At 36.3% G+C, this 26,663-nt stretch overlaps 1 pseudogene; it reads right to left on the bottom strand.

Moving 5' to 3' along the window:
• LOC142541939 (uncharacterized) overlaps nucleotides 1-26,663 on the bottom strand; it is a 122,994-nt pseudogene that overhangs the window by 31,522 nt on the left and 64,809 nt on the right.

The raw sequence follows: 26,663 nt of genomic DNA, 5'->3' as shown, positions 1-26,663 counted from the left end.
TGTTGTCTATTGATTTATAGCCACTGCATGTATTGACTATTGATTCGTTTAGTCATTGGTTGATTCGCCTACTCACCGGCTGATTCGTCTAGTTATTGGCTGATTCGTCTCGTTATCGACTGATTCGTCTAAACTTTGGCTGATTCGCTTAATTACTGGCTGATTCGTGTAGTCATTAGCTGATTCGCTTAATTCTTGACTGATTCGTCAATTATGCGGCTGTTTCGCCCAGACACTGGATATAGGAATTATATCGATGCCGTTTAGGGTTGAGTCATTCCTATCGACTGAGATTCGATATAATTCTCAATATTCAAAACCGGGATCCCTAGATTAGGAATGAGTCGAGTCTGAGACGACGCGTTGTTTGAGTCAAGTCTGATACGTCTAGTTGATTTACCGTTTTGATATTATACATGTTTGTTGATTGGCTGCATGTGAATGATATTTGTTATATGCTTTTGTATATGTTTTTATATGATTGCATGTTTACATTATTTATACTGGGATTTATTCTCACCGGAGTTATCCGGCTGTTGTCTTGTTTTGTATGTGTGCTTGACAACAGGTGGGGCTGGATCAGGGTCAAGAAGAGGATGAGAGAAGACAGTTAGCGTGGAGATCCGGACTTAAGAGTATATCAGGTATATCACCTGAGATGTAGTGAAGAAACAGTAGTTATTATGATTTACGATTGTACAGGACTTGTACTTAGATCTGAATAGTGATCTTGTAAATGAGATAGGACTTATTTCATATGCTGCGTACTCTCGTATTTTTAAAAAAAAAATTTAGACCCTGTTTATAATAATTGATTAATTATTCCCGGATGACGATTAAGAACTGATTAGCGTCCGGGTCCCCACAAGGTAGGAACGGGTGGTTTAGAGTCTGAACATGTAGGTTTAAGTCGTATTTTAATTTGGGAAAAGTTAGGTAACGTTTCGAGTTGATTCAGGTTAAAACCGGGATCCCGGTCAAAGTTTTAAAACGAATCGATTAAGTTTTGATACGGGCTCGAGTTTACGTCTAAGAAATATTATTAATTATGTATTGAGGTGTTTTAAGGAGTTTGGTAAGCTTCGGGTCGAAGTTTTGAGGTCCAAGGGTAAAATAGTCATTTTGCACCCGAGTCGAGGTTTTTGTCCTCGAAGCGCCCTGAGCACAAATTGTCATGTTTTTAAATGTTTATGTATCAGTTATAAGAATTTTTACGTAATTACAAAAAAAAATTACGTTGCATGCGATTTTAAGGAAAAATTTACGTATATGCATGTTTTTATAAGTGATGAATATTATGATACGTTTTTAAGGATGAGAATTGATTGTGGCTAATACGATTTTAAGAGATATTATGAGCTGAGGCCAAGGATCAGTGGATGGGTAATGTTGTTGCTGATGTCCCCGCCGCCTGGTACCACGATTATATTAGACGGATCCATCGAATAGAGCTGATAAGATAGAGCTGATACGATATATGTATTTGTTATAACGTTATAGGTGTGTTGAGTTTTTAGATTCACTATGTGTTAATGATTCAGGTGAGTATGTCGATGAGGAGGCTGCATGTGCCGAATTCAGAGTAGACAGGGCTGGATGTGCGCACATGATCCGAGGGCCATATTTTCCGCACATCACGTTTAGTTTGAAGTGGACGTGAACATTTTATTACACTTTGTTTTGACATATCGTTAGTTATCAGGATTTTTACTAGATTTATTTTTACGTACATTTATGATGGCCGAGTTGGAAATTTTCAACTGTAGTATTTTATCTGTTATATGATTACGATTATTTTTAAAAGGCGTATTTTTCTGCAGTATTGCATACATGCATAATTTTAAATTTTTAATATAAGTTTTAAAAAAATTAGTAGCATTTTTAAGTAGTATATGTTTCAGTTAGTATCAGAGCAAGGGTCATGTGTAGGGTTGTGTCACCACCAGCTTCTGCAGGTTAGTCTTCAACCCTCAAGTCTGTTAGCTTTTATGTTCTAAATAGTTTACTGTTATCACCTACATGATTTCATGATGAATGTTTCACAACTTTTTTTAGAACATGTTTTGCTGCTTTCATGATTTAAGGATTAATTTTTTCTAAAAAACTATATTAAATTGCATGATGTATTACGTTTAGAATTTGGACTGTATTCAAATATCATGTGTAACGTCCAGAAAATTCGAAAGTCCACATTAACCACATGCATGCAAGATTATCAACTTCTTATGTATTTTAACTGCTTTAATTTCATAAATTAATTAAGATGTGCATATTTACATGTTTAAATGTACTTTTCTGCATGTATGCATTAAAACGTATTTTAAAGGTCATTTGAGTTGCGATCGAGGAACGGAGACCGATGGTTGAAAAATAGAAAATTTTTTTATTTAATATTTGTTTTTAATTAATTAAAATAAGGTTGATGCTTTTTCTTTTTTTTTGAAAGTAAGGAGTTTTGAGGTGATTAAATACGTCGGGACGTAATTTTTATCGGTATACGATTTTCAACAAAAATATGAATCTTTTGACAACTCGGATAATAATTTCACAAAACTTATTAAACAAAATAATTTTATTAAGTACTAATAGGGTTAATTGGGCCTAGCTAACCCTGTTAATGGGACTAAGCTACCATTAGTATTTTAATTGGTATTTAAAGTGCAAAACCCACCTCATACCATTCACAAACTCACGCTTCCCTACCCCTCACACACAAGACTCTTTTTTTTCTCTCTAAAACACACGGCACCCACCATAGTAAACAAGAGTAAGTTTCGAAAATTTGCAAGGAAAATTCAGCCAACGTCCCCTCGTCGTCGTTATTCGATTCGCCAACGATAATTGGTGTGTTATACATGCAAAGGCACGCCATACTTCTTTTTCTTGTCTGTCACATCGTATTATGTCTTTGAATTATGTTTGTTTATAAAGCATGATTTCTTCATTGATATTTTCGTAATTATGCATATACATGTGCTAAACTCATGATTTTATGTTCCAAAACATGATTATTATGTTCATGAAGGGGCTGCAATGATTATGGATTGATCAAGGGTTGTTTTACACAAGTTAGGGAGTCCTAGGACACATGAAACAAGCTGCACACGAGTTGATAACATGCTGGAACCGAAATTGGATTGTTGTGTCATAGGTGACCGGGTTCAAGGGAAAACCACGCATGGCTTGGCTTTGGCTAGACCAAAGCTGGGCTGGGACGCGGTTGAGTCAGGGGAGAAGTCCTAGCCACAATAGGACTCGAGTTAGACCGCTAGGGAAGAGTCCAAGCGTAAAATGACTCTTTCCCAAGCCTCCCGAGAACTTGCGCGCAAGGGGTGCAGCTGCGCATGGAGAAGGGGTGCAGCCGCACATGGAGAAAAGGCTCGGCCAGGGGGCTTTGAGCTGGGCTAGGTCAGGTCCTTAGGGTCCTAAGAGGATACACAAGGGGCTGGTCCAGTGGTTAGGGTCCTAAGTGCGAAACGAAGTGTCCTAATCTATTAGGGAGTCTCGACCATGGCATGATTCTGATTGTTTGGTTTCGGTTTTGGGCTAGGGTCAAGTCCTAGGGGTGCTAAGGTTTCACGAGGTCAGGGGAGGGCTGGTTTGAAGTTTTCTCGGGCTGGTTCGTAGATAGCTCATAGAAAATGTAAGTTGGCTCATAGGTTCCTTAGGTGGTTCGAGTTAGGCTCTCCTTTGAACTAGAGTTTAAAACATGACTAAATGGGGGTCGAGTCCTGGGTCAGGAGGGCTAAATAAATATTAAAATTCTAAGGTTTGAATTTGGGAATTTATATTAAAGTTTGATTTCATTTGGGATTAAAAACACATTAATAAGTTATAATTAAAGGATAAATAAAAAGTCATTGATTTAAGCTAAATAAAAATACGGAAAAATTAATTTAAGCTTAAATAATTATTTGGAATGATCCAGAGTCAACGGAATTAAAAAAATGTCAAAAACGTGAAATTTTACGTCTAGGGGTAAAACAATAATTTTACACCCGAAAATTAGTAAACATCATGGCAGTGCTCTGAATGCTGTTTTATATGCTAATACGATTATTTTACATGTTTATGGAATTTTATGATGAAACAATACCGTTAAAAGACATATTACATGCTTGGTTTAAAAGAAAAACATTACATGCATATTAATTTTTATAAATGATGAAAATACGAAAAGTTGAAGGAAGTTGTGGGGGTGGGCTCTAACTCAATTCTTTCTGGGATTAATTGGATCTTTGCTAGAAAATGTGGGTCAAAATTTTTCTTTTAACATTAAATCAAATGTATATAAATTAAACACAAGATCTTGCTTTATCTTATTTCCACAAACATACACACATGTCTTGTTCAGTACATTTATACATCTAGTGTTCAATACAACTACAGATCATATGTAATCACTAGTAATCTTCTCCTCAGCCCGTAATCTTCACGCTATCTTGATCTCTCATCTTGGTCTCGACCCTGATCCTGATCCCCCTGTTGTTATGCACACATACAGACACAACAACAGCCGGATACTTCGGTGAGAACAAATCCCAGTATAAGACATGTATACATGCATATCATGCAAGGGAATACAAACCATAATACATGAATATACAAAATAAAACATGAACATACTATCATGAATGTAATCAATAACAACATGTTCCACATAGTATATGAAACATGAGCAAGATAAAACAATCAACTTAAAATCCAACTCATATCTTGGACTTGACTCTTGTCTAACTCTAGGGATCCCGGTGTGAATAAGATGTAACAGATCTCCCACCTACTCTCCCATTCGGGGTGGCGTTACATCTTATTCCTAGACTTCAGTCTTGACTGTATCGAATATCTACAATCGGAGTGATTCTGATCCGAAGCGTCGATACCACCGAACGTCTAGTTATTTGGAGAATCTACCAAATGACTCACCTATCTTAAAGGCTTGATTATGACTCTATAAAAAAGGCATAAGCATTCAAAATATAAACAACAATCTAGTATGTGATTTTGTTGGAAAAATCAAATTGAATCTCATTTGAGTTGTGTCTTCCCAAATCAAACATGAATTATACCTTTATCTTCTCGGTCCGACGAAGACGAAGTCTCGAATTCAACTCTGTCCATACCCAATCTGATACTGAAAATCGAATAGGTATAATATCAATAAACAACTCAATTCAATACCTGTTCTGATCAATATTCAAATCGAAATATACTCTGATCAATGTCAATCTATTTAACAATACAATCTTAATCAATACAAAACTGATCAATATCAATCTACTGATATTTCGACCGCATAACAATAAAGTCTCGATATTCCCATCAATCTCAACATCCCAGATATAATACCAGAACTCCTCATCAGTATCATTACAACTCATAATCTGAATAATACTACAAATCTGATATTGAATCTTAATCAAATCAACTCCGAAAATCATAACAAATACATACACAGTATGTTCTTCAATCTGACTTCAGTTATACGATTTCTATTATATCAGAAATACCATATATGATTCATATTCAATTCTGACAATATCATAATTTCAAATCATGTCTTAACGTAACAAAACTTACGTCCAGTTGTAGCCTGCGTCGATAGGAACACAGTACTGTAGTCGGATTCGAGTTCTGATAATCGGATTGAACAAAATCACAAGTCTAAGGTACGATGAGGCTTTGGGGAATTTCTGAAGCTTACCTCGTTTCTTGCTGAAGAATAAGGAAGGAAAGATGAATCATATATATATTGCATGTAAATTGTACGTGGCTTCTCCAGAATTTGCCAAAAAACCTCTCGCGTATAAGCGCGCCTATTCTCGCGCATATGCGCGAGACCTACTGCCTCGACGCATGGCCAATTCATCTTCGCGCGCATATGCGCGTTATTTCTTCACGCATGTGCGCCCCCCCTCGCGCATATGCGCGCACCTCCGCCGCGCATATGCGCGAGGCTTTCTGCCCGGCACTCCCGAACTTATCCACTCGCGCATATGCGCGTTCTCAGCTCGTGCATATGCGCGAGACCTACTGTCTCGTGGACACCGAAACTGAACTGAAACTGAAACTGAACTAGCGGCGCATGTGCGCGAAAGGTTCTGCCTACCTCGCGCATATGCGCCCGCAGGGTCGCGCATATGCGCGAGGTTTCCTCCTTCGCACATATGTCAAATCTCCTTTCAGCTTTCCCGGTCCAATCAATTCCGTCTATAATTATATCAATTAATCAATAATTCATTTCAGATTCATCTCAGATTACGGTAAATAAAATCTCGGGCCTTACAGAAGTGAAGTAATTGTGACTAATACGCTGATACGATGATATTTTAATACGTAGGTCAATGCTCAGTTTACAGGTGAGAGTGTCGCTTATGTTCCCGCCTCCCAGTACTGTGGTTACATGTAGATGGATACATCGCCCCAATACGAATACGAATACGAAAGTCACAATTAACGATATGAATTCAACGAAAATGAATACATATATGCATATGATGATACAAATATGTTTATGTTGAATATGAATATGTATACGATAATATGAAAATGTTTATGAAAAATGTTTATGTTTAAGTTTAAGCATCATTATGAAAATATTATTTTACGTAAAAGTATTTTCACTTTTGCATGTGATCTATATATGTAACGATCATGGGCCATTAGGCTGAACCACCATGGGTCTCGGCCATACCCATGCACCACTACTGATCATGGGTCGTTAGGATGGTCCATCATGGGCCTCGGCCCATGCCCATGCATCGTCACTCATAGAATAACCCACTCCAGGAAAGTGCTTTCTTTCGCCTCTCCCAACACTTGAACCCAGGACCTCCACGTATAGGTACCTAAATTCTTAAAGTGTTGGTACCAATTGAGCCCAACTGGTACCAACACTTTAACAATCTAGGTACTTATAAATGGAGGTTATGGGTTCAAATGTTGGGGGAGGCGAAAGAAACCACTTTCCAGGAGTGGGATATTTTATGAACCATTCTTACACTAGAAGGAGAGGGATTCAGAAACTGTTCAGGTATGGGACTGTACAGTTGAAGAGGGCTTAAAAGATTTGATATGTAATACTCATATCAAGAAGGTGCATCTTCTTTTCGGTAGCTCATCACCTAAGAACTCCAATGTTAAGCGTGCTTAACTTAAGGCAATTTTGTGATGGGCGACCTCCTGAGAAGTTTCCCAGGGTGCCTGTGAGTGAGGACCTAAGCACGCTGGAAAGACCCATCTTAATACAGTGAGGACAGTCGTCAAATCTAGGGCGTTACAGTATACGTATTATTTGTTTTCAAGATTATGGTTTGCTGAGTCTTTAGAGTCACTAGGTGTGATTGATTCATGTGATTATGATAAAAAAATGGAGGTCTTGATGGTTGATCTGACTGGACTGAAGGTGCACATAACCCGAGGACCAGCTCTATTTTTTCCGCACTAGACTTATGATTATAAATTATGATTTTTAGGATTATGTTAAAGATGTTTTTATGACTTTTATTATGATTTTGAGTGGTTTTTGAGAGGTTGCTAGTTTTAAAATTTTTTCTAAGTTAGGATATGCAAACGTTTGACGATTTTAGGATTTAAACTACTTCCTTTGGATTTTTAAATATAGTTGGTTGGTTATTTTTAAAATAGTGTCAAAAATATTTTATACATGTTTATATGTGTTCGGCCGGTTCTTGTGAGAGTTTAAAAAATGAAAATAATTATAGTATTTTTTTAAGAAAACGAGTAGTGGACGTCTCAGTTGGTATCAGAGCAATGTTCCTGTACAGGGTTGTGCCACCAACAGTGCCGGGAAGCTCTGTCATCATGCCTCAAATTTGTAAGTTTATATAATTTATATGATGTTACCTGCATGATCACATCAATTATATGTTTACGTCACATGTTTAGTAGTTTATAAGAATATATCTTTTATATGCTTAAAATTGTTTGAAAACGGATTAAGTATATGCACCATGATTTAAGAACGTTGATTTAAATGGCTTTTATATTTAAATCTACATGATAAATGATTTTTAAAATCCTGTATGGTTGCATGATTTTGTTATGCTGAAAGATTATATGCTTTAGAATTTTTACGAATGTTACGATATGAAATAAGAAATTATATGATTTTCATGCATGCTGACTTTGTGGTGGAATTGGACATGTTTAAGAATTTGGTTAATGGACCTTAGGAAATGTTGAAAATGATTAGACTTTATTGATTTTTGGGATTTAGTATTGATGTTCTACTTCTTGGGTCATAAGTTAATCGTGAAGATTATGAATGCTTTATGGGACATGTAGATTTTCTAGGAAAATACTGATGATTTGGTGGGTACTAGTTGAGTTAATTTTTGGGAATTACACGGAAGGATTAATGACTCGAAGATTACGATAATCATTAGAAGTAAGAAAATGTATAGTTTGGGATGTTAGGGTTCAATAAAAAGGTGACATCGGTTATGGGAATTGATTTTGGGTTAATAAGCTTAAAACTATTGAAAATTAAGTCAAGGGAAACATGTAGAAGGGAATTAAGAATGCAAAAAACGTAGGGTGAACTGTAGGATTTTCGAAATTAAGGATCAATTCGATAATTTTTTTGAGGAAATTAAGAATTAATTTTGCAATTGTTAAGGAATTTGGGGACAAGTTTAGTAATAAGTAAGAATTGAATGATTTAAATGATATAAATTTTCGAGGATTTAGGCTTGAAAGAATATTTAGAACCTTGGAATATCTTGGTTAAAATGTTATAGGAATGTTAATCAAGGACATTGTAAGATGAATCAATATTAGGCTTGAAAATCTAAGTGTTGGTGGATGTGTTTGGGATTTTAATGTTGAAATATGATAGGTTGATGAACATTTTGAGGATAATATAAGGAAAGTAATAAACGATAAATGTGGTCATCCATTTTGAATATTGGGAATTGTAAGGAAATTCGAAATTCGGGGTTATAGAAAAATGGAACTAGGTCACTATGGGTCGTTATAAGTTGAGATTCGCAAACGAGGATTTAGAAGGTAGATTTAATTGGGAGTGGAGAGAAATAAGGACACCTTAAGACTTAATTTTTATCAGAGTAGCGCAGTGGAAGACTGGATTATTGGGTACTAGAACTAAGTCTAAATTTTTTGATTATCGAGGATAAGCGAATTTCAGTGACGAAATTCAATTTAAGGGAGGGAGATTGTAACGTCCCGAAAATTTGAAGGTCCACATGAACCACATGCATTCAAGATTATCAACTTCTTATGTATTTTAATTGCTTTAATTTTATAAATTAAATATGATGTGGATATTTACATGTTTAAAGGTACATTTCTGCATGAATGAATTAAAATGTATTTTAAAAGTCATTCGAGTTGCGATCGAGGAACGGAGACCAAGGACTGAAAAATGGAAAATGTTTTTGTTGGAACATTTCAAGTTCGCAATTTTTATTCTGATGTTAAAAAAACTTGTTATTGTGTTTTTCTAACATATTTACTTACTCAAGCGTGAAGTTATTAAAACAAGAAACAAGCTGAAACTTAATTCTGCACAAACTGAATTTCTGGAAAGCTTTGGTATTTGATGATATTGTCAACTGGATGATTCAAATAACAATACGCGAACTTGTGTGATTAGAAAACTCATTTTGGAACAAGTCGTATTTCATGTCAGTTGGGCAAATTCAGATGTCATCAAGGTCTAACTGATCGCTCAATTACCAAATTGATTGCACGAAAACAGCAATCAGTTGGGAATGAGCAGTTGCGGTACTTTGGCCCATATCTCTCAGCTCGATTATTGAAATGAAGCGATTCAGTATGCGTTGGAAATATAAGACGATAATCTAAAAATCATCTTTAAAAGTGAAAGTCTGAATCGAAGCTTAAAATGCTAATAAATGAGGATGAAGCTACTGGTTCATGCACAAACTGAAATCACCCGCTGACCAACTGAACTGAAACTGAAACTGAACTAGACCAACTGAAGACCAGTTGAACTGAACCAGCTGAAACTGAACTAGTCCAGCTGAAGATCAGTTGAACCAGACCGTCTGAAACTGAACTAGACCAGCTGAAGACCAATTGAACCAGACCAGTTGAACTAAACCAGCTGAAACTGAACCGAACCAGCATCTGACCAACTGATCTGAACCAGCTGCTGATCAGTTGAGTTGACTAGAGTTGGCTAGTCAGGAAAATGTCTAGCAAGAAGAATTTGATCGTTGCAATTGCAGAAACAGTACAAAAACTGTAGAGGCCTAAAAATCCTTACTTGAAAATTTACAGAAAATTTAAAATTTTTCTTTTAAATAATTAAAATTGCCTCATTCATAACTGAACTGATAAATAAAGTTTGATGTTCAAAGTGGCAGCGGAAGAAATTAACATTTTCGAAATAACAGTAAAAGGTTTTTCCAACGATAATTAAAATGTTTGAGCCATCACATAATAATAAATGCTGAACTGAGGTCCTCGGGTCCTACTACTGCCGACTCGAGCCTGCTCGCTGGTCCCCGCCCTCGGTCCCGACATCATCAGCACCTACAACAATCAAGTCTAGTGAGTCTAAAGATCAACATGCATATATCGTAAATAGCAAGTAAATAAATAAATAATAAGCTTGCATGCAAGTGAAAATATCATGTCATGAGGCATAACTTAAAAATGTCGTGTCATGATTAATTATAATACGTGCATAATTGAACTGAAAATCATAGTGAAAATGTTTGCTCCTTGGAGCCCTGTACTGAAATAGCCTGTAATAATTTTCTGGTGAGATTATGGTCTACGCATGTGGTCCCTGAACTGAACTGACCGGTAACTGACGACCGGGCCTATAACTGGCGACAGGACTTAGTAATGTACGTCATATCAGACCACTGCCACAGTACTGGGTGAAACAACTGAACTGACCGGTAACTGGCGACCGGGCCTGTAACTGGCGACAGGACTTAGTAATGCTCTCATAACCGCTAACTGACAACCGGACCGGTAACTGGCGACCGGATTTAATCATGACAGTAAAGTGACCACAAGACATATCGCATAAATCTCAAAATTTGTATTTTTGCAAGTAATATAATTAAATAACTGAATTAAATATCCTGTAACAATTTTACTGAATGGATTGGATCACTCCCAGGCTCTCTGCAACCTAAATAAGCCATGAAAAATATGCAATAGATTTATGGGACCAAACTATGCAATAACCTTCAAAAATGTGACAATTACGCCTACCGACTTCGTATTTAATCACGACTCCGAACCAACCCGAACCAACACTGAATCATCATGTAGTCATGATTAAAATACGCCTAAAATGATAAAATAATGCTCCAAAAATGGTGAGGGCCGAAATATAGGTGAATGGAGGCCAAAACATGAAACGCTCTTTCGAGAGTCAATTTGGCACATCGCCCCTTAAATTCTCGTACGACCTCAAAAATGATCCGAATCACAAACGGTCAAAAACATGACCTTCCTAACTTGATGAGGCACCTTCTAGTCCAAGGCCATGGGCTAAAAGCCAACCGAGAACTCGAATAAGCCACTGAACCTTCACAGCAAGTTGCTGTACACAAAATACAGCAACTGTGCTTAGGTTTCTTGCGTCGTTTTCGAGACTACAGGCCATTGGGGCTTGAACCACCAACCAGAGACTCTTACCAAAATCCCAAGGAATGATTTGAACCATGGATATGGGCCCTAGACCAGCCACAATTCGCACCACACCAGCACCAATCCGAAAAGTTCACCCGAGAGCACCTTTGCATGCGCGTGAGGTGTTTTTGCTTTGATTGCTGTCTCGAGTCGTTCCAGTGGCCATTTGATTGACCATGGCACGATCTAGACATCTTGGGGTATGGTATGAACCGTGGCTAAGGGCCATAGGCCAACCAAGATCCACACCATTCCACCAAAATTTCGAACACACATGCTGTACAAGTGAGATGCCGAAATGGGGAAGGGGCTGTTCTTGCGTTTTTACTTAAAAACAGATTAACCATGGACTGAGCCACCAAAAGGGCGACTTAGTCACGTCTTAGACATGCTAGGGAAGTGATCTAACCATGGCTATAGGCCTTGTGGCAGCCATGATCAGATTCATTTCCCAAATGACAGAAACTGAATTTTCGAAAAGCTCAATTGGACAAGAGGTGGAGTTGCTGCCGTTTTCGTGTTTTCCAGCGTGCATGGGGTTAAATGAATGGACCAACACGGTCCTAATGCATCCTATTACATTTCTAGATGTCGCCTTAGGAGCCTGGAATCGAGCCAATAGCTGAAATCCACAACACAAAGCAAACCGTGAAACTGCACAATGAAAGCCGAAATTCTGCATGTTGGTTTTTCTGAAAAATGCTTGCTGTATTTCGATTTTTGCCATAGAAAAATGATCATGTAATGAAAATAAACAATATTATGACTTGATTGAAGAGTCAAGGAAGAATATATGCATGCCTGGTTTCGTTTGAAAGAAAAACGAAAGGACGAGACGATTCGGCACGGAGGAGGTGGAGCGCTTTCTATTCTACCTTGCTAGCTCGATTTTTTCCTCTCTTCCTAGCTATGGTGCTCACGTTTTTTTCTCTCCAAAACACTCTGAATTTCGAGACTAAGGGAGAGGGGGAAATGGTTAGGGGAGTGAGGGAGATGGGTGCAATATAGGTGGATGCATGCAAGACCAAGTCTCCCCTTTTTGAAATTTGAATTCTTGTTGGATATCAAATGAGTTGTTGGATGACTCTAGAAGGTGGTGACCGAAATCCTCATGCTTTCTAGACTAGGATAATGCTCATTAATTAATTAATTAAGGTGGATCAAGAATTAAAAAGATTAGTATGCTAACTCAACAAAGAATAGGTCAAAGGTGAGTTGGCAAGTCCTTGTTTAATCTACTAAGGGGGTGGCCAAATTCTTCAATAAAAATGGAGGGAGGAATGTTGATTATTTACTAAATTTATAATCCTTAAAAGCCTCACCTATCTTTTAATTAATTTAGTGAATTAATCCCTCAATTAAGGAACTTAAATAAATTTATTTTCTACTCACCTCAAGTAATTAAATTAAATCGTCAAACCTCTTTTTTAACTTAAATGAACTTGCTTGCTAGCTAAAATAAATTCTTAAAATGTTTTTCTGAATCTTAAATTTCATCTCTAAACTCCAACTCCCGTCCGGCCTCACTGAATTAACTGAACTGATAAAAATCAAACTGCTGCATGAAATAATTAACTTAAGGAAAATCATTTAAATGCTCATGAAATGAAATCATTTAAAATACTAGAATTATGCATGGCTTATACGTAGTCTAAGTTACGGGTTCTACAAAAACATTCCAAACGGTCATATTCTTGTGTCTAACATATATTTATCATTTTTGGGGCCTATAAATACAATATCTAGAAGATCAAATAGTGACTTTCGAAGAGGATTCAAAGCAGACAATTACCATGAAGAAATCATCTAGTTGATAGCACAAGCCCTTGTGTGAGGATACATTTGAGATGTACACTATAAAGGATAAATTCCTCACACACAATTACTCACACATATACAAGAGAGTTGAACTTCAAATATTAGTTGAGTGAGTCTTTACACAAAGACGTAAAACATTGCGTTTGTAGTATTTGCATATGAGACATTAAACAATATGTTGATTGTGAAGTACTGCCTACAATCTTGAGTGCTAGGAGTTCAGTTAGGCAGTAGTATAAGTCCTAAGCTGAGTGGGTTTATACAAAGAGTTGTATAAATCAAAGTCTTCTAGTGAATCCTTTCCAACGGGAAGAATGGGTGACGTAGGAGCATTTGAAGTCTCTGAACATCCATAAAAAAATTTGTGTCTATTTGTTTATTTTTTGTTTATTGCATTTACTTATCATTTTCATTGTTTTAAGGATGCATTGTTGAATCATTTTATGTGTTCTTCAAATACCAAAATATTGCATTCAAGTGTTTGATAAAATGCTTCAACCAAAATATTTTTCCTGATTCAACTGGCATATATTTTAAATGCTTTAAAAATATTTAATCGGTTTCTACGAATGATTATTTCGAGTATCTTCTGCTTGGTTTGAACATCAAACTCGATTTAATTCATCGGTGTTCAATATTTCAAGAATCGAGCTATTGTAGCTCAACGATTTAACCCCTAATCGATTCTTCAATTTGATTCAGAGCTAGCTGTTCTAAGAAGAACTTTTGAATAAAACTGTGTTTTAAAATATATTACTTTTAAATAGTGTTAAAAGCTATTTAAAAGTATTTCATACTATTTTTAAAACTATTTGAAAATGTTTATCTATCACTCATTGCGAAGGGTTGAGAGGATTGACTCTGCGACTAACATTTTCGGGGATTTAATTAGCCTGCAGGGTTCTGAGCTTCATCTGTCAAGATGCACGGATAAATTGTTCGATAAAAAAAATTTCAGTTGCAAGCCTTCCAGGTTAGCTGTTCTTCAGACGAAACTCATCCATGCAGGGATGTTGATTGATTTAATCACAAGCTGTATTCTGCTTGAGCCTAGTTTGAGTCTGATCGACCAGTTAGCTAGCAAAGATATCAAGTTCAAGGTAAATTAACTCGTTTCTCTAGCAAATGTAAGTCACGACTGGTGCAGCATTTCAAGCAGTCAAGGAAACCAATTGTTGGTTTAACCAGTTATGTCACACATAAACCGACTGATATATGATGTTGTTTAAAATATGTTATTATTGTAGAAATTTTCCTTTCAACTGTTGTAAGTACTCAAATGTAAAAATACAAGGAAATTTATTTGATTAAATAAACATCTTGTTTATCCAGCTGTGTTTCGTTGTGACTGAATGGATATTTCCAGATTTCTTGTCTACGTTGTTTGAATAATTATAACCTCTGAACGAATGCTTAGATAATTATTTCTCAAATACAAGCTATTATTCAGTTTTTGAGGGGGGGTTTTTCATGTACTCTCAAACTGAAAAATTGTTTTTCAATTAGTTTTTTTTAAAAAAATTCAGTTGTTAAGGAGGAGCTTTCTTTTCTTCAACTGAAGGTGTTCTCTTAACTCTGTTTTTCAAAGAGGTTTTCAATTCAGTCTTTGAGGGGGAGTTTTTCTTTTACCCTTAATCCTTAAATTGTCTTTCAAAACCTTATTCAATTCAGTTCTTGAGGGAGAGCGTTTAATTTTCTTTAATGGACTAACCCTTGAAATGAATATATTAATCTTAACTGCTTGTAAGGCCCGAGATTTTATTACTGTAATATAAATTTAATCTGAAATTATTTATTTATTAATTGAGATAATTATAGACGAAACGGATCAGACCGGGAGAGCCGAAAGAAGATTTGACATGAGGTGCAAGAAGAGTCCCCGCGTACATGCGCGACATGTATGGGCGCACATGCGCGAGGAAGACAGAACCATGCGCGGCTTGAATGCGCGCACATGCGCGGAACGTCCAAAACCTTGGGCGCATATGCGCGGCTGGAGGCGCGCATATGCACGAGTGAAGGGATGTGCGAGACAGAACATCTCGCGCATATGCACGAGATATGTCGCGCATATGCGCGAGAAGATAAATGCGGAAGGTGCCGAGCCGAACCTCCGGCGCATATGCGCGGCATGCAGAATGGAAAAATGTCACTTGGTCTCTTGAATGCAACGTGTATATATATGTATATATAAGGAACAAACCTTGATTCCTCACCATTTAGATCAGGAAGGAGACAAGAACTTTGGGAGCAATTCTTCAAGCAAAGAATTAATGATTACGAAGAAACCGCCCGTTAGATTTTCAATCCGACTTCAGCACCTAGTTCCTATCAACGCAGGCTACAACTGGACGTAAGTTTTGTTACGTTTAGACATGATTTGAATTTATGATATTGTCAGAATTGAATATGAATTAGATATAGTGTTTCTGCTACAGTAGACATTGTATAATTGAAGTCAGATTAAAGAATAGACTGTTTATGCAATTGTTATGATTTTCGAAAGATATTGATTGGGATTTGATATCAGAGTTGTGTTGTTACTGATCTTAAGTGTACAGATATTGAGATTACGAATTGTACTGATACTTATTATTAATTCTGATATTATATCTGGGATGTTGAGATTGACGAGAATATCGAGACATTAGTAGATTGATATTGATCAGTTTGTATTGATTGAGATTGTATTGTGATATCGATTGACATTGATCAGATTATATTTTGATTTTAATATTGATCAGAACAGGTATTGAATTGAGTTTTTTTATTGATATTATACCTATTCAATTGTCAGTATCAGATTGGGTATGAACAGAGTTGAATACAAGACTTCTTCTTCGTCAGACCGGGAAGACAAAGGTATAATTCATGTTTTGTTTTGGGAAGACACAACTCAAATAAGATTCAATTTGAGTTTCCCAACAAAATCACATACTTGTTTTGTTTGTACTTTATATTGATTTATATATATGTACTGAGATAGGAGTGTCATTGGTAGATACGCCAATTTTCTAAACGTTCGGTGATATCGATGCTTCGGATCAGATTCACTCCGATTGTAGATTTCGATACAGACCAGACCAAAGTTTAGGAATAAGAAGTAACGCCACCCCGATTGGGAGAGTAGGTGGGAGACCTGTTACATCTTATTCACACCGGGATCCCTAGACTTAGATATGAGTCAAGTTAAAGAGTAAGAGTCAGATTGTTTTATCTGTATTCACGAATGTGTCATAATTACTGATTATGTGTTATGATTTGTATTAATCAGCATGGCATGCATGTATACATGTTTTATACTGGGATTTATTCTCACCGGAGTATCCGGATGTTGTCTTGTTTTGTATATGTGCATGACAACAGGTGGGGCAGGATCGAGGTCAAGAAGATGATGAGAGAATATGTGCTAGAGTGGTGATTCCGGACTTATTGTAGACTTGGTTTAATACTTGAAATTTAGTAGTTGAACCTTAGACAAGTTTGAATAATTGTTGTACATCATTGTACTTTTATACTGAGAGATATAGTAGTTAAATTCCATTACGTTCCGCACTTACATTTTAAAAAGAAAAATTTTTAGATCCTGTTTATCTTAATTGATAATTAAATCCCAAAGATGATTAAGAAGATGATTAGCGTCCGGGTCCCCACAACAGGTGGTATCAGAGCGATAGATCCTTTAGACTGAGATAGAAGAGAATGATCGGGGTAGATTGAGTTTTCTTTTCTTGCATGCGATTGCTAGCATGAGATTTATTTTAATGTTTATTTACATTATGTATGCTAGCATGATACTATGATTTACTGCTTTGAAATACATGGTTACCTGATTATCTGATTTGAACTGGTATTATGTATTATTGAGTATGAATCAGATCTGATTCATTATCAGCAGTAAGATGATCAAAGAAAGATTGGAACAGACTTGTAGTATTTGGGTTACTAATGGTTTTGGTAATCAGATATACCTCCTAGAAGAATTCCAGAACGGGGCAGTACTTCGGTTGAACAAATAGATATATCAGAAACTCCGATGAAAATACAGTTGAAGAAATTTCAGTCGTTTCAACCGCCGATTTTGAGGGGTACTGAGATGTCTGAAGAGTGTCAGAATTGGTTAGATTACATAGAACTGTTGTTTGATTTGCTTAAGTATTCAGATGAACAGAGAATTAAATTGGTATTCCACCAGTTACGAGAGGCTGCCAGAAGCTGGTGGATTACAATCAAAGGAATATTAGAACAACGTGGTACTGTGATCACGTGGGAAGTCTTTAAAGCCGAATTCTATCGAAGATTTTTTTTAGTTTCGTACCGAGAGGATAAAAGAGTAGAGTTTGAGAATTTGAGACAAGGCCAACTGAATATTGAAGAATATGTTGCTAAATTCTCTACTCTACTGCGTTTTGTTCCTCAGATAGCTGGGAATGATGAAGCTGTAGCTGAGCAGTTCATCAAAGGATTGAATTCAGAGATAGTTGCATTGATAAATATGCAACGACCTTACCATTTTGCTGATACTTTGAGTAGGGCAAAGAGAGCTGAGGTGAGTCTGATTCGACAACGAGAAAGGTTAGATGTGATTCAACTCCCTCTTATATTTGATAAAGGTAGTACGAGTGAAAAGCAAGATTTGCGGAAAGCTCGAAAGAAACAGTTTAACAAGTTAGGGAGCGGACTTAGTGGTTCGTCTAGCTCCAGTGGTTCCAGCCCGAGTTATACTGGAGTATATTGCAGAACTTGCGGAGGGAGACATCCCACAGAGCAATGCCAGGGAGTGACTGGTAGTTGCCATATTTGTAGACAGCCGAGACACTTTGCTAGAGTTTGTCCTCAGAGAAGTTCCCGAAGATTTTAGGGAGCAGAAGACCGAGGAACAGACACAGGACACACCTGATGATATAGTGGCAAGTACTGTTCTTTTATGATTATATTGCATAGGTATTGATATATACTAATGCATTCCCTACGATTATCTTTGACTGAGTTACATTGAGATATGCTCTATCTGTTGAGTCTGTTTGTACTGTAGTATTGATTCCCTTACTTTTGTGGGAAAGAAAGATTGATATCAGAGATTTCTGTGAAATATTGTATACTACAGTAAGATGAGAATGAAGTCGAGTTGTACTTGTGTTTCTGATTTGACCGCGTTATTGATATTAATATGCTGAACAAGTACAAAACTATTGTAGATTCCTTCCAGAAAAATATAAGATTCAGACCAGATAGGGCTGATGAGTAAAAATTCCACGGTAAGGATTCTAGATCTAGAATTCCTTTGATATATGTATTGTTTATGACTTGATTGATACAGAAAGGAGGAGATGGTATCCTTATGTATTCAGTAGACATACTGAAATCGAGCCTAGTATCGGCAGATTTGCCAAGTGATGTACGAGTTGGTTGACGTCTTCCTAGATAAGATTTTGGATTTGCTTTATATCAGGAAGATAGATTTCATAATTGAATTGATACCAGGTACTGTTGGTGTTTTAGAATTCAGTACAGAATGATATTGAATGTACACAATGTCACTGCATGAAGTAAAGAATTGAAATATCGGTAGAAGAATACTGACCAAGAGTTACATCTAATTTAGTGATTCTCTTGGAAATATTCAGTTCTGTCTATAGATTGATAAATCCTGTGTTTAGAGGTATTCTAATGATTTATGCTTATTATATCTATGATATGTTGATATATTTGCAGCATCTGATTGATTGAATCGAATATCTGAAGATTGTATTGAATACTCTGATAATTGTGATTATTGTATACAGAAATTATTCAGATAAGAATCTTGCTTGAAACAGATTGTATTCAGAATAAGCGATATCTGAAGTTAATATACCGATTGATTTTGACACAGTTGAGACTGTGATCAGTGACTGAGAACGATACCGATATCAGAAAGATCAGAAATGTCAGAAATGTCAGAAATTTATTTTTGGTCTGAGTTGGCAGATTATCTTATACGATTGTTGTCTTGTATCTGCTTGAGTATTGTTATTGTTCTAAAACAGTATTTGAGACAGCTTATGTTGTTTGAGGGCATATTATATTTGCAGATGATGTATAGCAGTTGATCAGAACGATAGGAAGACGTGATTGATTAGTCAGAATTGACAATATTGCCAGAAATTGCCGTTTTATGAGTTTACTGAACTCACTAGATCAGTATAAATTAGTGATATTGTGAATCTGATTTGATGGTAGTGTTATTCTGAGTCAGTGTTTGATACATATTAGTCAAACCAAATCAGAGCTGAATTCAAGAATTTCAGCAGTTCAGAGATTTAACCAGAATGTTCAGAACTTAAATTCGATAATCAGAGCAGAGCATCGATCAGAGTGGCAGATATGTGATTTTTTACTGTATGAGAATGATTATCTTGTGATATCAAATGTTTCAGAATTGCACGACAGAATTTGATATCGATAGTCAGAACCGAATATCAGGTAGGTATATATTTTTTTTAATTTATATTATTAACTGATTTGTTTGTATCAAATAGTTCGAATCTGAAATGAGAGATAGTGTCAAAAACGCATCGTAGTGGATTCAGTTTTCATTTTGGTGACTGAGAATGTATGATATTCGAACAGATAGTTTTAACATAGATAGATTAAATCAGTTGTGACAGAATTTGTACTGAAATGTTGGCAGAATTTGTACTGAAATGTCTGAATCGCCAATAAATGAAGATAGAAAGATAGAAATCAGAAGAGTTATTACAGAATTGGTATATTTCTGACTAGACATGGGGAATATAATCCGATGAATTTCGTAGTGAGATCACTATAATACTTCCCAGATTGTGATATGATATGATTGTGATTGACAGATTGTTCAATCTATATCTAGTAGTTGTACAAGATGACGTACACACATGACCAGATGACAAAGATCGATGTCAAAGAAATAGTCAGATTGACCAGAATGTTGAAATAGATTATATCAGATTATGAATTTTTATTGAGTTTGTAATTGTGGCAGAACATACCATGAACTCATTCATATATTATCCACTGACTGATAGATAGCCAGAGCGTACTATCCGGATATTGAGAGATATCCAGAGAGCTGCAGCGCTGGATGCTAGCACCAGTTTATATGACATAGTGTCGTTGTGTGAATCATTGTACGATAATAGTTAGCAGATAACCAGATGGATAATGAAATAGTTACAGACGATACATTGTACAGTGAGTACTGCAGATTTCTTTGGTATAAGAATAATATCTCGGAGATACCTGAGATAGGATCTGATACGGTCAGAGATATGACAAAGAAAATGTAGCTAATTCAGAAGTGAATGAAGATAGCTCAGACCAGACAGACTTAATATGCCAACGTCGGATGGTGACGATTGGTATTTGGGGCCGAAGATTTAATATATCCTTGACTGGAATAAACAGATTTGATAACAGCTGATGATATTGATTTGGTATGAGCTGTTGATTAGTATATACGGATGTTGTATAGCCAGTATTGTGAGATTGATTCTGTCAGAGTTATTTCGAAGGGTATCATGATATTATGCTCTTGAATTATTATTCCAATTTAGAATAAGAGATCCGTACAAGAAAGACATTTCAGAATGAAGACTATTCTATTATTGAAAATACAGTAAGTTGACAGGGCATCAAAGATACTATCTGAAAGACAGAATTTGTCATAAGATTGAGATTTCAGAATGGATTCATTGAGATGAGTTTCTGATTTAAACTCCGTATACATTTCTTCTGATATGTCTGAATTGATTACTTGCGAGTTCGAGGACGAACTCAGCTCTAAGAGGGGGAGAAATGTAAGGCCCGAGATTTTATTACTGTAATCTGAGATTAATCTGAAATGATTTATTTATTAATTGATATAATTATAGATGAAACGGATCAGACCGGGAGAGCCGAAAGAAGATTTGACATGAGGTGCAAGAAGAGTCCCCGCGCACATGCGCGACATGTATGGACGCACATGCGCGAGGAAGACAAAACCATGCGCGCACATGCGCGGCTTGAATGCGCGTACATGCGCGGAACGTCCAGAACCTTGGGCTCATATGCGCGAGTGAAGGGATGTGCGAGACAGAACATCTCGCGCATATGCGCGAGATATGTCGCGCATATGCGCTAGAAGATAAATGCGGAAGGTGCCGGGCCGAACCTCCGGCGCATATGCGCGGCTTTGTGCGCACATATGCGCGCGGTATGCAGAATGGAAAAATGCCACTTGGTCTCTTGAATGCAACGTGTATATATATATATATATATATATATATATAAGGAACAAACCTTGATTCCTCACCATTTAGATCAGGAAGGAGAAGAGAACTTTGGGAGCAATTCTTCAAGCAAAGAATTAGTGATTACGAAGAAACCGCCCGTTAGATTTTCAATCCGACTTCAGCACCGAGTTTCTATCAACGCAGGCTACAACTGGACATAAGTTTTGTTACGTTTAGACATGATTTGAATTTATGATATTGTCAGAATTGAATATGAATTAGATATAGTGTTTCTGCTACAATAGACATTGTATAATTGAAGTCAGATTAAAGAATAGACTGTTTATGCAATTGTTATGATTTTCGAAAGATATTGATTGGGATTTGATATCAGAGTTGTGTTGTTATTGATCTTAAGTGTACAGATATTGAGATTACGAATTGCACTGATACTGATTATGAATTCTGATATTATATCTGGGATGTTGAGATTGACGAGAATATCGAGACTGTATTGTTATGCCATCGAAACATCTGTAGATTGATATTGATCAGTTTGTATTGATTGATATCGATTGACATTGATCAGATTATATTTCGATTTGAATATTGATCAGAAAAGGTATTGAATTGAGTTGTTTATTGATATTATACCTATTCAATTGTCAATATCAGATTGGGTATGAACAGAGTTGAATACAAGACTTCGTCTTCGTTAGACCGGCAAGACAAAGGTATAATTCATGTTTTGTTTGGGGAAGACACAACTCAAATGAGATTCAATTTGAGTTTCCCAAAAAAATCACATACTTGTTTTGTTTGTACTTTATATTTATTTATATATATGTACTGAGATAGGAGTGTCATTGGTAGATACGCCAATTTTCTAAACGTTCGGTGATATCGATGCTTCGGATCAGATTCACTCCGATTGTAGATTTCGATACAGACCAGACCGAAGTTTAGGAATAAGATGTAACGCCATCCCGATTGGGAGAGTAGGTGGGAGACCTGTTACATCTTATTCACACCGGGATCCCTAGACTTAGATACGAGTCAAGTTAAAGAGTAAGAGTCATATTGTTTTATCTGTATTCACTAATGTGTCATAATTACTGATATGTGTTATGATTTGTATTAAACGGCATGACATGCATGTATACATGTTTTATACTGGGATTTATTCTCACCAGAGTATCCGGGTGTTGTCTTGTTTTGTATGTGTGCATGACAACAGGTGGGGCAGGATCGGGGTCAAGAAGATGATCAGAGAAGATGAGTTAGAGTGGTGATTCCGGACTTATTGTAGACTTGGTTTAATACTTGAAATTTAGCAGTTGAAGCTTAGACTAGTTCGAATAATTGTTGTACATCATTGTCCTTTTATACTGAGAGGTACAGTAGTTAAATTCCATTACGTTCCGCACTTACATTTTAAAAAGAAAATATTTTAGACCCTGTTTATCTTAATTGATAATTAAATCTTAAAGATGATTAAGAAGATGATTAGCGTCCGGGTCCCCACACTGCTCGAGTTTTGTGATCATCAAAAAAGGGTAGATTGTTGAAACTTTTCAAGTTCGTAATCTTAATTTTGATGTTTACAAAACTTGTTATTTTATGTTGCTAATGTTTTACCTTAGTGTGCAGAAGCTAGGATCAGTTACGAGGTGTCTGAATCGCAAACTGAAGACTTAACTAATCGCACAAACTGAATCAAACAAGTTGATATGTCGTTTGAGCTAGTTCAGCTGATTGTCCAGCTGATAGGTGGTTCAGCAGGAGAACCTCAGAAGCCTTGCCAGTCAAAGGAGTGTTCAACTGATGAAGAGCCCAGCGGACCAGTTCAACTGAACGAGAGCGAAATCAGTTCAACTGACGAGTCATTGGATTTCGCTAGCCCAACTGAAGATAAGTTCAACTGACTAGTTTGGAGCATCAGTTAGAATTCTTCAGTTATAGATCAAGACAAATTCATTCAGTGGATTCCATTTATACACAAAAGTACAAAGCAATTGTTCAGTCAAAGGACAATAATGAACGTTGCTTCAGAGCATTAAAGACAAACGTTACAAAAGGGCAGTTGAAAAGTCGAGACACAGAGTCCAAGAATGAATTCAAGATGCAACGGATACAATAATTGAGTTTCACTATACGATTAGTTTCCCGCCTATGTATAGAGAAGATCAGTTGAGACGAAAAGAAGAGAGAACAAAATAGAACCAGAGAGAGTGTGTAAAAGAAAGGGCACGTTTATTTTCCTATCTGCTTTCAAGAATTATTCAGCCTAAAGGGAACTATTCTCAGTCATATCAGCTTAGTTTAGAAGCTTATTTCCCTCAATGTGTGAGAACATCTTTGTTCAGTTCTCACACATGAACACACTCCACCACCACTCAAATACAGTCTTGCACGAAGACGTTAAACTTGTGTATGTAATATTTCTCACATAGACGTTAAAGAAGTGTTGGCTAGAAGGTGTTGCCTTCAGTCGAGACTAGGAGTTCAGTTAGGAACTGGGTAAGTCCTAAACTGGGTGGGTTTGTCCAAGTAGTTGTATAAATCAAAGTCTTCTAGTGGATCCTATCCGAGGTGGTAGAAGGGGTGACGTAGGAGCTATTGAAGTCTCCAAACATAATCGATTGTTTATCCAAGTTTTAGGATCATAAAAAAAGGGGATATTGTTGGAACATTTCATGTTCGCAATCTTTTTTTGATGTTAACAAAACTTGTTATTATGTTTCTAACATATTTACTCAGGTGTGAAGTTATTAAAACAAGAAACAAACTGAAACTGAATTTCTAGCAAGCTTCGGTATTTTGATGATATCTGTCAACTGGATGATTCAAATGACAATATGCCAACTAGTGTAATTAGAATACTCAATTTGAAACAAGTCGTATTTCATGTCAGTTAGGCAAATTCAGATGTTATCAAGGTCTAAGTGATTGCTCAATTATCGAACTGATTGCACGAAAACAGCAATTAGTTGGGAATGAGCAGTTGCGGTACTTTGACCATATCTCTCAGATCGATTATTGGAATGAAGCGATTTAGTATGAGTTGGAAAGATAAGGCAATGATCTACAAATCATCTTCAGAAGTCAAACTCTGAATCGAAGCTTAAGAAGCTGATAAATGACGATGAAACTAATGGTTCATGCACAAACTGAAATCAGCTAGGCTGATTTCAGCTGACCAACTGAACTGAAACTGAATCAGACCAATTGAATATCAATTGAATTGAACCGGTTGAATCTGAACCAGACCAGTTGAACCAGACCAGCTGAAATTGAACCAGACCAGTGGAACTGAACCAGCTGAAACTGAACCGAACAAGCAGCTGACCAACTGAACTGAACTGAACTAGCTGCTGACCAGGTGAAATGAACGACCAGTTGAGTTGACCAGAGTTGACCAGTCCGAGAAAATTTCCATCAAGGCGAATTTGGCCGTTGATATCGCAGAAAGAGTACATAAAATTTTCAAACGATCATATTCTTTTGTCTAACGTATATATAAATATATATATATATATATATATATCAATTTTGGGGCCTATAAATACAACATTTAGAAGAAGATCAAACTAAGGCTTTGAAGAGGATTCAGAATATGGGCAGTTAGCATGAAGAAATCAGCTAGTTGAGAGCAAAAGCCCTTGTGTGAGAATACATTTGAGATGTACACTGTAAATGATAAATTCCTCACACACAATCACTCACACATATACAAGAGAGTTGAATTTCAAATATTAGTTGAGTGAGTCTTTACACAAAGACGTAAAACTTTGTGTTTGTAGTCTTTGAATATGAGACATTAAACAATATGTTGATTGTGAGGTCCTGCTTACAATCTTGAATGCTAGGAGTTCAGTTAGGCAGTAGTGTAAGTCTTAAGTTGAGTGGGTTTGTACAAAGAGTTGTATAAATCAAAGCCTTCTAGTGTATCCTTTCTAAGGGTAAGAAGGCGTGACGTAGGAGCATTTGAAGTCTCCGAACGTCCATAAACAAATTCGTGTTTATTTGTTTATTGCATTTAATTAACATTTCCATTGATTTAAGGATGCATTGTTGAATGATTTTATGTGTTCTTCAAATAAAAAATTATTGTATACCAAGTGTTTGATAAAATGTTTCAACCAAATTATTTTTTACTCATTCTACTTGCATATATTTTAAATGCTTTACGTAATATTTAATCAGTTTCTACGAAGCATTATTTTGAGTATCTTCCGTTTGGTTTGAACACCAAACTCGATTTAATTCATTGGTGTTCAATATTTCAAGAACCGAGCTATTGTAGCTCAACGATTTACCCCCTAATCGATCCTATCAGTTTTTATTTAATAACTGTTTCTAATTATTTAAAATAAGATTGATGACTTTTCTTATTTTTGAAAATAAGGAGTTCTGATGTGATTTTATACGCCAAGACGTAATTTTTATCAGTGTACGATTTTCAACAAAAATACGAGTGTTTTGACAACTCGGCTAATAATTTCACAAACCTTATTAAATAAAATAATTTTATTAAGCACTAAAGGGCTTATTGGACCTATCTAACCTTCTTAATGGGCCTAAGCTACCATTAGTATTTTAATTGGTATTTAAAGTGCAAAACTCACCCCATACCATTCACAAACTCACGCCTCTCTACCCCTCGCACACAAGACTCTTCTTTTCTCTCTAAAACACACGGCACCCACCATAGCAAACAAGGGTAAGTTTCAAAAATTTGCAAGGAAAAGTCAGCCAACGTCCCCTCGTTGTCGTTCTTCGATTCATCAACGATAATTCGTGCGTTATACACGGAAAGGCACACCATACATCTCTTTTTTCTTTTCTATCACATCGTATTATAGTTTTGAATTACGTTTTTATCGAAAGCATGATTTCTTCATTGATATTTTCGTAATTATACATAGACATGTGCTAAACTGGTGATTT

Source organism: Primulina tabacum, chromosome 4, assembly GCF_025594145.1.
Source record: "Primulina tabacum isolate GXHZ01 chromosome 4, ASM2559414v2, whole genome shotgun sequence".
NCBI lineage: Eukaryota > Viridiplantae > Streptophyta > Magnoliopsida > Lamiales > Gesneriaceae > Primulina > Primulina tabacum.
This window is presented reverse-complemented; position numbering and strand designations above follow the sequence as displayed.